The following is a 13,277-nucleotide window of genomic DNA, read 5'->3' as shown; positions in this document are numbered from 1 at the left end:
GGTACGTTGGTGTTTTAATTTGTGTCCTATTTGTAAGATACAAACTACCTCTAACTAAATTGTTTGAGCACATCGTAAGCTGGCCGGCGTGCCCGAGCGGTTCTAGGCATTTCAGTCTGCAACCGCGCGACCGCTACGGTCGCAGGTTCGAATCCCGCCTCGAGCATGGACGTGTGTGATGTCCTTACGTTAGTTAGGTTTAAGCAGTTCTAAGTTCTAGGGGACTGATGACCTTAGAAGTTAAGTCCCATAGTGCTGAGAGAGATTTGAACCTTTTTTTTTTTTTTTTTTTTTTTTTTTAGCACGTCGGAAGCGTGTATCACTTTCAGCCATTCAGACTGCGTAATAGTCAAAGACAGAGGAGTCCATAGAACAATTTTATGTGTTGGCAATAGAATGTGCCTTCAAACTCCTCAGTAAAAGTGATCTTCCGAAGCTTGTCGGTCCACTTTCAAAAGGTAATAGAACATTAAATAAAGAAGAAAAATACCAAATGATTGATTGCTAATTTACGCAAAGCGTACGACTAGCGTTCTATGTTCGAAATATTTTATGATCAGAGAATGCGAAAGCACAGAGACGCCTCTTTACGGTAGCCACAGATAATAACTGCTCATATAAAGAGGAACTGAATGCGGCAGTTTAGCTTATAAATGTATGAATTCAGTCTTTCTTGTTTGTGGACTCCGTACAATGAATTTTAAGACTACCGTTGTTTAAAAGTGAGTACTTTCCTCATAATGACGTCAGAAGTAAACGCGAAGGTCGTATTAAAATGTTACCGAGTCGCAGTGTCGTCACGCAGCACGCGAAGTAATGAGTGTTTTCCAAGCCGTGGTCCCCCTGCGGGTTGTACGAACCCCCGTAATCGTGTTCACATCGCTTTATGGGCTTCCGTGCTTCCGATAAGTGAGCCCACGGAAGCAATTAAAATTTCCACGTGCGTGCGCGTGCGGGCTTTTAACGAGACGAGACCCGGGCGCGCAGCGGCGAGCTTCACATCGTGAGTCCCACGTGTCCTGTCCGCTACGGCCAGCCGTCTCCTTCGCTGCAATCTCTAGGACTGTGGTACTACAGCAAGTCATAGATACCAACAACATGGAGCTCGCAATCGAGTGGCAGAGCTTGTTACAACACCCCAACGATCCTCCTAAAGTCAATTAAGACAGAATATCATAATATGAAGTAGGGAAGAGTTATCTTGGCAAATACGACATCTTTGCCGATAAACTAACACCAAGAAGTTTTGATAACAACAACATTATACATCACTGAGAGTTTTTGTTATGAAAAGAGGAGGAAGAAACATCAGATTTAATTAATGGACAAATAACCAAGTGATAATTGCAAATAATATCTTGAAAGCTAAGTCCAAGGTGATGTTAGAGATAACTTTTATGTTGAAGAGAGTTGTAAGCGCAACGAAGAAATTCAATGCGCCTACAATACTCTTTCACAGAAGAAGTCCCTTGCTGCCTCTCGTCCTGTAAAGGCGTGAGAAAACAATTCTTGTCTTAGTTATTGAGAGTACGGAATGCGACGAGATTGTTTTGCGTTCAGAAGTGTTTCTCGGGTGATGATTCACGAACTTCGGAAACTGATTTTCTAGACAGAGACAGGAACTGATAGACGCGTTTAGCCGTGCATAACGGGTTAATTGAACTTTATTGACGAAATTAGTTGGAACTAAAAGAATTGCAATTAATATCTTGAAAGCTAAGTCCAAGGTGATGTTAGAGATAACTTTTATGTTGAAGAGAGTTGTAAGCGCAACGAAGAAATTCAATGCGCCTACAATACTCTTTCACAGGAGAAGTCCCTTGCTGTCCCTCGTACTGTAAAGGCGTGAGAGAACAATTCTTGTCTTAGTTATTGAGAGTACGGAATGCGACGAGATTGTTTTGCGTTCAGAAGTGTTTCTCGGGTGATGATTCACGAACTTCGGAAACTGATTTTCTAGACAGAGACAGGAACTGATAGACGCGTTTAACCGTGCATAACGGGTTAATTGAACTTTATTGACGAAATTAGTTGGAACTAAAAGAAGAGTGGACAGTATATCAAAGGACTATACTCAATTAGTCTCGAGTAGGACACAATTACACGACTTCACGAAGATAACACAATTACGCTGAAGTTTCAAGTTGCCGTAATTGTCAAGAAACTTAATTTTCATAGAACTGACTTAACCAACCAACTGCGTGTGCACGTGGTGCGAAAGTTATAAAGTATTTAGTGGCCAAGGAACAATAAACTGTTCCTTCCAAGTGAAATATCAAGCGTGGACTACTATTAAGTGATTTAATCAATGATAGTTAACCAACGACTGTTCAGCAGGGACAATTTAACATGAATATCAAAGTACCTACTTCATTAATTAAAAAGAGAACTTTCGAACATTTTTTTTAACATTACGGCGTAGGTTCACTCAGACGTGATCAAAGAGTATCTGTGGATCTCGCTTCATACAGGTTCAAGAACTCCATAGCAACGAGCCAACAGCGTATGAGAAGACTGATAATTACAATGTTTCGTTGCAATTGGTGGTATGTACGATGCGGATAAGATTTAACAACTACTGCATATCCAGGCAATGAATCATTCAATCTTAAATCAGAAGAAGCATCCAACGTACGAGTTCGCATTTCTGTCTCTCGTTCACCAACGGGGACCTATGACATCGCGCATTGTGTCTCAACTCCACTGCGAGAGCTTTGGCAGTAGCAGCTCTACGGCGTCGACAATATCAGCACACGGTTAGAGTGCCGGAACGCTACACAGTGTGCTTCAGACCGGTCCATACTCACGTTACCGCAGTAACATCTGCGCGGTTAGCGCTGACTACTGACGCAGAGGTTCAGGGTTTGATTCCCCGTAACCAACTTACGAGTTTTCTGTGGTGGAAAGTTTTGGAGTGTGGTATTATCACTACCAGTTGAGAAGCTGCCTGGGAGAACGACAGGTTGCATTGCCACGCAAGGCACTAGAGTGGCATTACTTAATAAGCTTTAAGGCAGGTTTTCTTCTTCGATGTTTCATCTTATGAAAACATTGAAGCTCCAATTGTGAATTATGCCACTTTCTTCACAAGAAACTTAAAAAATTCAGTGGCAAAATCAGAGGGGATACCACCTAATCATTCTGATTACAGCGATTTAAGGAAATACGGTATACAGGGAGCGAAAGGCTATTTACAATTTGTACAGAAACCAGATGGCAGTAAAAAGAGTCGATGGGCATGAAAGGGAAGCAGTGGTTGGGAAGGGAGTTAGACAGGGTTGTAGCCTATCCTCGATATTATTCAATCTGTATATTGAGCAAGCAGTTTTGCTATTTGGGGAGCAAAATAACTGAAGATGGTCGAAGTAGAGAGGATATAAAACGTAGACTGGCAATGGCAAGGAAAGCGTTACTGAAGAAGAGAAATTTGTTATCATCGAATATAGATTTAACTGTCAGGAAGTCGTTTCTGAAAGTATTTGCATGGAGTGTAGCCATGTATGGAAGTGAAACGTGGACGATAAATAGTTTAGACAAGAAGAGAATTGAAGCTTACGAAATGTGGTGCTACAGAAGACTGCTGAAGATTAGATGGGTAGATCACACAACTAATGAGGAGGTATTGAACAGAATTGGGGAGAAGAAAAATTTGTGGCACAACTTGACTAGAAAAACATATCACTTGGTAGGACATGTTCTGAGGCATCAAGGGATCACCAATTTAGTATTGGAGGGAAGCGTGGAGCGTAAAAATCGTAGAGGAAGACCAAGAGATGAATACACTAAACAGATTCAGAAGGATGTAGGTTGCAGTAGATACTGGAAGATGAAGAACCTTGCATAGGATAGAGTAGCATGGAGAGCTGCATCAAACCAGTCTCTGGACTGAAGAACACAACAACAACAAAACAAGGAAATATAATTTTTAAATGGCCACGATGTCTAATGCGTGCCCTTTTCCGACAAAATGGCTACTGTAAACAGAATTTTTATTTTATGGGTGCAGTGGCATCTCCCGCTGTCGACATACTTGCCAAGTTTTACGGACGCCCTTTAGCTAAAATTCAGTATTTTAAAAGAAAAACGCCTTTATCATGCTCCACACATCTTTTTTTTTAAATTTTGCATGTGCTCACAAACGAGTTTCTCCTCATTTACAAGGCATGTCAGATCAGCGCCTAATTCGTTATTTGTAAGCCAAACAGCTTTCTCTCACGTGCAATAATGATTGAAAGCTTTCAGTTTTTGAAACTTTCTGGCTGATTAAAACTGTGTGACGGACCGAGACTCGAACTCGGGACCTTTGCCTTTCGCGGGCAACTGAACTACCCAAGTACGACTCACGACCCGTCCTCACAGCTTTACTTCCGCCAGTACCTCGTCTCCTACTTTCCAAACTTCACAGAAGCTCTCCTGCGAACCTTGAAGAACTAGCACTCCAGGAAGAAAGGATATTGCGGAGACATTTCTTAGCCACAACCTGGGGGATGTTCCCAGAATGAGATTTTCACTCTGCAGCGGAGTGTGCGCTGATATGAAACTTCCTGGCAGATTAAAACTGTGTGACGGACCGAGACTCGAACTCGGGACACTGAGCTACCCAAGCACGACTCACGACCTGTCCTCACAGCTTTACTTGCGGCAGTACCTCGTCTCCTACTTTCAGTTTTTCTTGTGGCCACTCTGTTTTCGAAACATAGCACTGTTAACTGTCATTTTTTGTGTCTAGAGTAGAATTCGTCATTGTGAAGAAAACTGTAAAAATGGGTTAGAAACATTTCTCTTAGTTGACGCCAAAATGTAATGTACTTGTACGTTAACGTATAGATAAATTTTTATAGGTCGCATATTATTTGTGTTATTTGAATGGTTTCGCTCATCAGAGATAAGCATGCTCAGGTGGCAGCTCGTTCGAGGATTAATGTACCGAGTGGTTGCAATAGTTACAATGGCCACTACGTCTCGTGCAGGCGATGCCTACTTTTGCTAAATATTTATACTATTATATCCTTTCCACACTACTGCTGAGAGAAATGGAGCATTAATGAAGACGCTGCTCTTGATTTAAGTTTTCTATGATTTCCCCAAGGCACTTGGGAAAAAAACAAGGATGGGTTTCCTAGCACATCCTTGTGCAGTGAGTGGACAGAATATTGAACTACTTCCTGCTTGTCATCACATATTACTTCATTACGTCAGTGATTATAGAAACGTTTAGGGGTCGTGGGAGATAAGTGAGATAAACTACTTTTCGGCCAAGTAATTCCGCCAAGATCCGTAGCATAGAGAATGTTACTATCCTTATCAGTGAGACGGCATTGTGTAGCCGGCGTGACACGTGATACCGCAGAGGAAAGCGATGTTTGCCGCTCTGCCGGGATGTGGCGGTGAGGCGTGCCGTATCTGCCAGCTGCGCGCTATCGCTTCTGTGTCGGTTTCCTGCATCCTCGTTGGTTCAGGAGTTTGTTCAGGCACAGGCCATTCCATTTCCGTTGTCAAACACCGGGACGTTTGTCTTATCCACACCGTGCTACGAAGATTGTGGAGTGAGAGTATAATACCTACTTCCCATGTATACTCGCAATATTAGGAACAATGGATACAGCAACTGTACAAAAAGCTTCGAGACTCTCGTAACAACTGTGAACAATAGATATAAATTCGACCAGTTAGTTGTGAGCAGGATGTGTTAAGCAGTGGACATAAGCTGTGGTGTGTCGAAGTACTTGTATCACAATGGAGAACATTTCTAACTCAGGGGTTCAAGACATCCTCCACATTCGTTTTGAAGAAGAGAAAAGTTTGTGCAAGGTTCCTGTACCTCTTGACTCCCGAACAAAAAGAACGGCGCGTGAACACATGCCACGACTTGATTGAGATGCAAAACATGGACAATTCTTTTCTGGAAAAAGTAATAACCGATGAAGACACTTGGTGTTATCAGTATGAACCTACCACAAAACGAAAAAGTACAGAAATTCACACGAAGGGTCATCACCTCGAAACTTTCTGAACTGAAGGTGTATGTTTTCTGCTACTGGTTTTGTTTTTCTCATGTCAAGAACACCGATACTATAGCAGTAAATAAGGGTTCAGTTTGGGACTTTCGACATGTTTCGTATAAATATTTCATAGAAATATATGAGAATGAAAAACTTAGTAAAAACAACTACCAGTTTCCGTACTGAAGCGTTTTATAGCAGATAAATAGAAAGTATGAATACATTTGTCATCTTTTATGCTTTGAACCAACGCTTATTTAATATTTCGTAGATGCCAAACCAAAGGAAAGATTTTTAAAGAACTACCATGGAAATACCTGGAGTGTGTGGAATGAAACCGACTGCCTGTAAACCTATTGCGTTCGTGGTCAGACAGATATTTGTATCTCACCTTCTGCCCCTCTTTCTCCCTCCCTCTACCTAGCTTTCCCTATAGATCTATCTATTTATCTATCTGTCCATCTATCTGAAAGTCAGTGAGCAAATCGTCTTATTCGAACGTTCTTAGTACCCGAAATCTCACGTTTCACTCTGTGCGCCTTATCGAAAGCAATTATTGGTGCGGAACTTAATATTGGAAATTTCGGCCTGCAAATTTCGTCGGAGTAGGAAAGAATTATTTCAGTTCTCTGTAAAACATTTCAGCACTTATGTATAGTAATAAAGGATAAGGTAAATATCTCACAGACGTTGAACAAGAGCTACTCTCTTATCACATCGTCTTTATAACTAACAACTTATAATTAGCGACTGATCGTTTTCGTAACTCTTCTTTGCCTCTGATCAGTAAGCTGGTGATCAACGCCCGCTATTCCTACCGTAGGCCTTTACAGGTTCTCTAGGACACTTTTGATGTCAGCGTTAGTGTGGGAAACGAACAGAGGCACGTCATTTAAAAATGGACTCCCAGTACAAAAGTTTCCGCCCATGGCAGAAAAAGATACTATACGTCTGGTGGGACGAAGGAATGCCGAACTGCTCTGCATGAGTGCGATCAGCAACTACTGACATTAAAGCCAGCAGCTGTGACGTAGTGCACCCGCAGTAGAAGAAAAACGACCGAGAAGACTGCATCACTCGCTGCTGCAACACGGTTATACGCTGCTGCACGCAGCTAACACGGCGAAAGAAATTACGCGGGAGGTTGCCTGGGAGCTGATTCCACAACCTCCTTATTCTGCCTGTCTTGAGGGCTCAGACTTTCACCTTTACCAGCAATCTGCGCTGGCGAAAGATATTTCTGAAATTGGCTTGATGATTTCTATGATTCTGAAGCAGAAGATTTCTACCAGCAATCTTCGCTAACGAAAGATATTTCTAAAACTGACTTGACGATTTCTACGACTCTGAAGCAAAAGATTTTTTTTTCTGACGAAGAAGCAAGTAACACCGTAAGCCTTCGGATCAGGTTCATTTATGTAAACCTTCCGTCTGAAATAAAAAGGCCCTAAGCACTTCTGCATCAAGTTAACATTTCTCCAAAGCAAATATAGGCTCCTCTCTTCCACGATATAACTGTATCGCAAACTCCTAGTGTTATAGAATAAATAATACTGCCAGAGTATAAAAGTGCTTCAGTTTGATGCGTCTTTGCTTAGAACAGTTTCTGGAACGCATATGTGGCTTTAATACGACTGGAGAAGTAGACTGTGACCACTGAAAGATAGTCCCAGTGACTGCCCTTACATACAAAGCGTCTGTTCACCTAAAATTGAAATAAATCCTCCTCAAACTCGCTATATGAAGGACACTAAATGTCATTAGTTGCTGTAATTTTCACTTTCAAGTTGAGTAATTTTCTTCGCGTTTAAAATAAAACTCAACTATTTGAAAACCAGATCATATTGATTTATTACCACTCTTTGTTCTTAATTTTTCGACTTCCTGACAGCGTTACCCTACAACTATATCTAAACTCTGCAGTCCACTTTAAGGTGTGTGGCGGAGGGCATTTCTCCTACCATTATCTTTTCCCCGTTCCCAGTTCCATTTGTGAATGGCGCGTGCTAAAAATGATTGTCGGTAAACTTCTCCACATTAGTTCTAGTTTCTCTGATTTTTCTATCGTCGTCATTTCGCGAGACGTGTGTGGGAGGAAGTAATGTGTAGTCCGACTCTCCACAGAACGTATTCTCTCGGAATTTCAGTAGTAAACACCTCCGCGATGCACAACGCCTCTCTTGAAGCGTTCTGGAGTTTGTTGAGCATCTCCGTAATGTCCTTGCACCGAATAAGCGATCCCGTGAGAAAACACGTACCTCTGCGTTGGATCTTCTCTCTCTCTCTCTCTCTCTATCTATCTATCTATCTCTCGCTCCTATAAATCCAACCTTGTAACTTAATTAGCGATAATCAGCTACTATTGGTGGATATTTCCACAAAAGGAGACTGCAGCCAAGTGCCGCTAGGACAGAAGCCTCAACATTTCACCTAAACAACAAGATCGCCAACAAAGAACTCACCGTTCGCTTTGAAGGAAGATTTTAAATGGTTCAAATGGCTCTGAGTACTATGTGACTTAACATCTGAGTTCATCGGTCCCCTAGAACTTAGAATTACTTAAACCTAACTAACCTAAGGACATCACACACATCCATGCCCGAGGCAGGATTCGAACCTGCGACCGTAGCGGTGGCGCGGTTCCAGACTGTAGCGCCTAGAACTGCTCGACCACTCTGCCCGGCGTCACGCTGAAGGAAACGATGCTCTATGTGTGGAGAAACTCTTTTAATTCGAAATTCGATTGCAGCGCCCTGGTTCTCACGCAGCGACAAAGCTACGTTGCACACCGCTACGTTACACGCTACACATTGGAGCCCTCTAGCGGCAGAGGTTTGCGAATATGGGTGTAGAATGTTAATAAAGTTTGTTTTATTTGAAAGGCTTTAAGAGTTTTCACATAAAAGATTCGGAGGCATTGCTTTACAGCCCGTCCTCGTACTTGCACACAAGTACAAACATAGGAGCTCGTTGGCTACAGTGAAAGAATGGCATTTGGCTCGGGGAAACGGAAGTAAGCTAATTCCCAGCGGTGAGGCAGCTTGCCTGTGACGAGAGAGCGAGACAAGGGGGAACAGAGCGGAACAGAGGAGAAGCCGCGAGAAGAGAGGAGAGGGTTTGCGTGGAGGCGGCTGCCCGGATACGCTACGGGGAGTCTCCTAACGGCAGAGCCGGCCGGGGAGTGCGCGCCTCGGGTCCTGTGGCGTGGCGCGTGGCGGAGAGTGCCTTCCGCAGAGGGGGGCGGGGCGGCCGTCCCTTCCGGCGATTTACGGACCACGACAGCCGACCCCACCAGCGGTGGCCTTTACGAGTGAGTCCACGGCATGCGCTCTACTTCTCGTGTAACAAGGTGACATTGCCAAATGGTTCAAATGGCTCTGAGCACTATGGGACTAAGGTCATCAGTCTCCTAGAACTTAGAACTACTTAAACCTAACTAATCTAAGAACATCACACACACCCATGCCCGAGGCAGGATTCGAACCTACGACCGTAGCGGTCGTGCGGTTCCGGACTGAAGCGCCTAGAATCGCATGGCCACTCCGACCGGCGAGACATCGCCAACTCGGTCTTATACTTTAAGGAGTAAATCACAGCTGCTAGACATCGGCCCCACCAATCAATCCTTCTTTGGACCACAATCCTTCTAGCATTCAGTTATGACCTTCTGAATGTACAGCATTCAAACATAGCGCGCCGGTTCTTTGGCATTCGCTTCGCGCCAGTGCATCCGCTTAATGCTGAAACGTATCCAATGAAAGTTGTATTACGAAGCACATTTCATAAACAACGCACACTAAGTTTTCTTACTCACACACTTATTTTTTCCATATCTCTTTACACTCCTTCAATACAGCCCCCCTGTTTCCCTTTGAGTGAATCCCAACGCCTCGGAAGCTCTGTTATTCCATCCAGGGCCTCTGTTCATCCGTCGAATGGCGGTAGGAAGATCTTCCAGAGAATGGTAACGTTGTCTGAGATCAGGTTTTTTCAACTTCGGGAACAAGTCGAAGTCTAGTGGACTCACCTCCGAGCTGTAGGGAGAATGCGGCAGCACTTCCGATCCGTATTCGCGCAGTCTTTGGGCTACAACAACGCCGGTATGCGGGCGAGCAATATCGTCGAGAGCCGCGAGCAACTGAGGTCGGTTTTTGCATTAGGTTACGATAATACAGCGGTGACACTTGTTCCACATGGGGCTTTATCTTTCACGACGATTCCTTGGTCATCATAAGGCAAAATCACCATTTGCTTGAACTTTGATTGAGCGCGTCACATCTTTTTGGACGTGGAGAAGTTCTCCACTCACTAGACTGTGATTCCAACTACGGTTCAAAGTCTCTAATCCACGTTCCATTAATAGCGAAATTCTGTACAAAAATCCACGGCCTTCACGGTCGAATCGTTGTTTGGGCGAGGCTCCAATGTCCAGACGTTTCTACTTCTCTTCAGCAGTCAAACAGTGTGGGACCCACCTCGCAAAAAATTTTCTCTTCTTCAAATCATTTGTCAGAATACGGAATACTGATGTTGGGTGAATTTCCGTGGCTTCAGAGAGTTCCTCACAAGTTGCACTGCGACCTTCTTCAAAAGAATCTGCCATAAGTTTCACACTTCGTTCATCTGTTGACGTTTTTGGCCTTCCGGGTCTTGGATTATCGTTTATGCTCACACGACCGCCACGAAAACAATTAACCAAACTGTACTCCGGTCCACTGTAAACTCACCACAAACTTCACTTAACGCACTGTGGATTTCTGTCTCGTAAAGTTTCGATCTTTATACACGACCTCTGGTCTTCAGCAGTCACCTACAGGGTCCATTTCTACCTTTGGGAAATTTTATGTTAAAGTACACAGCGAAAAAACAAAAACACGTGCTTCTTCCTCAAGCTACCAACTACTTTGACGTAATGTTCAACGTTGTTGCATGACACAATCCACAATACTAGCAACCTGTGCGTTATTTATGAAATGTTCCTCAATTTTATTTTTTCTTGTATTTACGAAGAAACCATTATCCTGCAAGAAATTTTATGCCAAAAACTGTAGATGTTACATCAAAGATCGAACAACATATATCAACGTGACACATTTCCCCCTCTTCTTCCCTCGCCGTCAATATCTCGCGAATAGGACGCTCTGGTGAGCTCCGCTGTACAGTTCTTCACGCTCGGGCATTCAGGGAAGGCTGTGGGACGGGGCGTGTGACAGACAACCGGTAAGCGGGAAATTTTAAAGTTGCACATTCAGGAGGTAATAACTGCATACTCTGCATACTGTCACAATAATGGCCCAAGCTTTCGTGCGGGATAGATTGCTGGTGGTGATATCTTGCAAGTGTGTTTTTCTTCCCTCAAGATGTGAGGTCCAGTTGCTGAGCCTCTCCTGAACGCATTTACAAATCTGTTCCCCTTACATCCCTATCCCTCCCCACACGACTGCCATATTATTTTCGGAGCGCTAAAGAAAGATATTCGCGGCCGTCGATTTGCTGCGTACGTAGAGGTGCACGCCGGATGAAGCCCGACCAACAGGCATTACATGCATTGATCAAAACTGATAGTGCATTGAGAATGGCCAATTTCTAGCTGAAATCTAGATCTGCCAATAAAAATTCCAAAGGTCCAATGATAGCTGAAATCTATTATTTACAAGTAAAGCAGCAACAGCCTCTGAATGGAGCGTAACCTGATGAGTGGATAAATGTACGAGGGCTATCCACAAAGTACATTACGTTTTGGAATTAAAAATAAATAAAGTACTGGAATTATTTTTATTATATACAGATGAAAGCCACACTTAAATACTACTTTTCTACATAGTTGCCATTTAAATTAAGGCACTTATCGTAGCGATGGACGAGCTTGGATATTCCTTGGTCGTAAAATTCGGCCGCCTGCGCCTTCAACCACGTGGTTACCTCTTCTTGAAGCTGTGCGTCGTCATCAAAAAGCTGCATAGTCAACCACTTCTTCATTGCTGGGAATAAGTGGAAGTTGTTCGGTGCCAGGTCGAGACTCTACGGCGGATGAGGAAACAACTCCCACTTAAAAGATTCGAGAACTTCACGAGTGGCATTTGTCGTGTGGGCCCGGGCGTTGTCGTAAATCAGAAAGATCTTTGAGCCCAACTTTCCCCTGCGCTTGTTTTGTATTGCTCTTTTGAGGTTGTGCAGAGTTTGGCAATACCTTTGTGAGTGTATTGTAGCGCCTCTTTCCAGAAAATCCACAAAAATCACACCTTTTCTGTCCCAAAAAGACAGTCGCCATCACCTTGCTTGCCGACATTGTCTGCATGCATTTCTTGGGTTTTGGGGTGGGGGGGGGGGGGGGGGGGAATTTGTGTGCCCCCACTGCATTGACTGCAATTTTGTCTCGCAGTTCACATGCTTAACCCATGTTTCGTCACCAGTAACGATGCGATCGAGTAATGAGTCGCCATCTTTCTCGTAAGCGTCCAAAAACATTAACGCTGCAGCCTTTCGCTGATTTTTGTGAATCTCTGTCAAGATTTTTGGTATCCATCTCGCACAAAACTTGTGGTAACCAAGCTTTACGGTAGTGATTTCGTGCAACAAACTTAGTGAAATTTGTGGAAAACTCATAGAGAGTTCCGTTATTGTGAAATCACGGTTTTCACGGACCGCGGCATCGACTTTTTCGACAAGTTCGGCAGTCACTATGCTGGGTCTTCCACTTCGCTCTTCGTCGTGAATGTTAGTTCGGCCATTTTTAAATTTTATGACCCATTGACGCACTGCACCTTCAGTGATTATGTTGTCCCCATACACTTCACAAAGCTGCCAATAGATTTCTATCGGTGTACAGGTTTTTGCAGTCAGAAACCTTATTACAGCACGCACTTCACACTTCGCGGCATTTTCAATCAACGCTGACATTTCAAACTGTCACATTAACTCAACGGAGTACAGCACGAACCTCTCACTAGAACGGCAGGATGCCGACTGAGCGGCGGAATGCCATGACACCAAGATGGCCGCGCTAGCGCCGCCCCTAACGGACACAAATGAAAACGTAATGTACTTTGTGGAAAGCCCTCGTAATAACAGTCATGGCGCCGGCCGCTGTGGCCGAGCGGTTCTCGGCGCTGCAGTCTGGAACCGCGAGACCGCTGCGGTCGCAGGTTCGAATCCTGCCTCGGGCATGGATGTGAGTGATGTCCTTAGGTTAGTTAGGTTTAAGTAGTTCTAAGTTCTAGGGGACTAATAACCTCAGAAGTTGAGTCCCATAGTGCTCAGAGCCATTTGAACCAT

Source organism: Schistocerca gregaria, chromosome 4 (assembly GCF_023897955.1).
Source record: "Schistocerca gregaria isolate iqSchGreg1 chromosome 4, iqSchGreg1.2, whole genome shotgun sequence".
Taxonomy (NCBI): Eukaryota; Metazoa; Arthropoda; class Insecta; order Orthoptera; family Acrididae; genus Schistocerca; species Schistocerca gregaria.
This window is presented reverse-complemented; position numbering follows the sequence as displayed.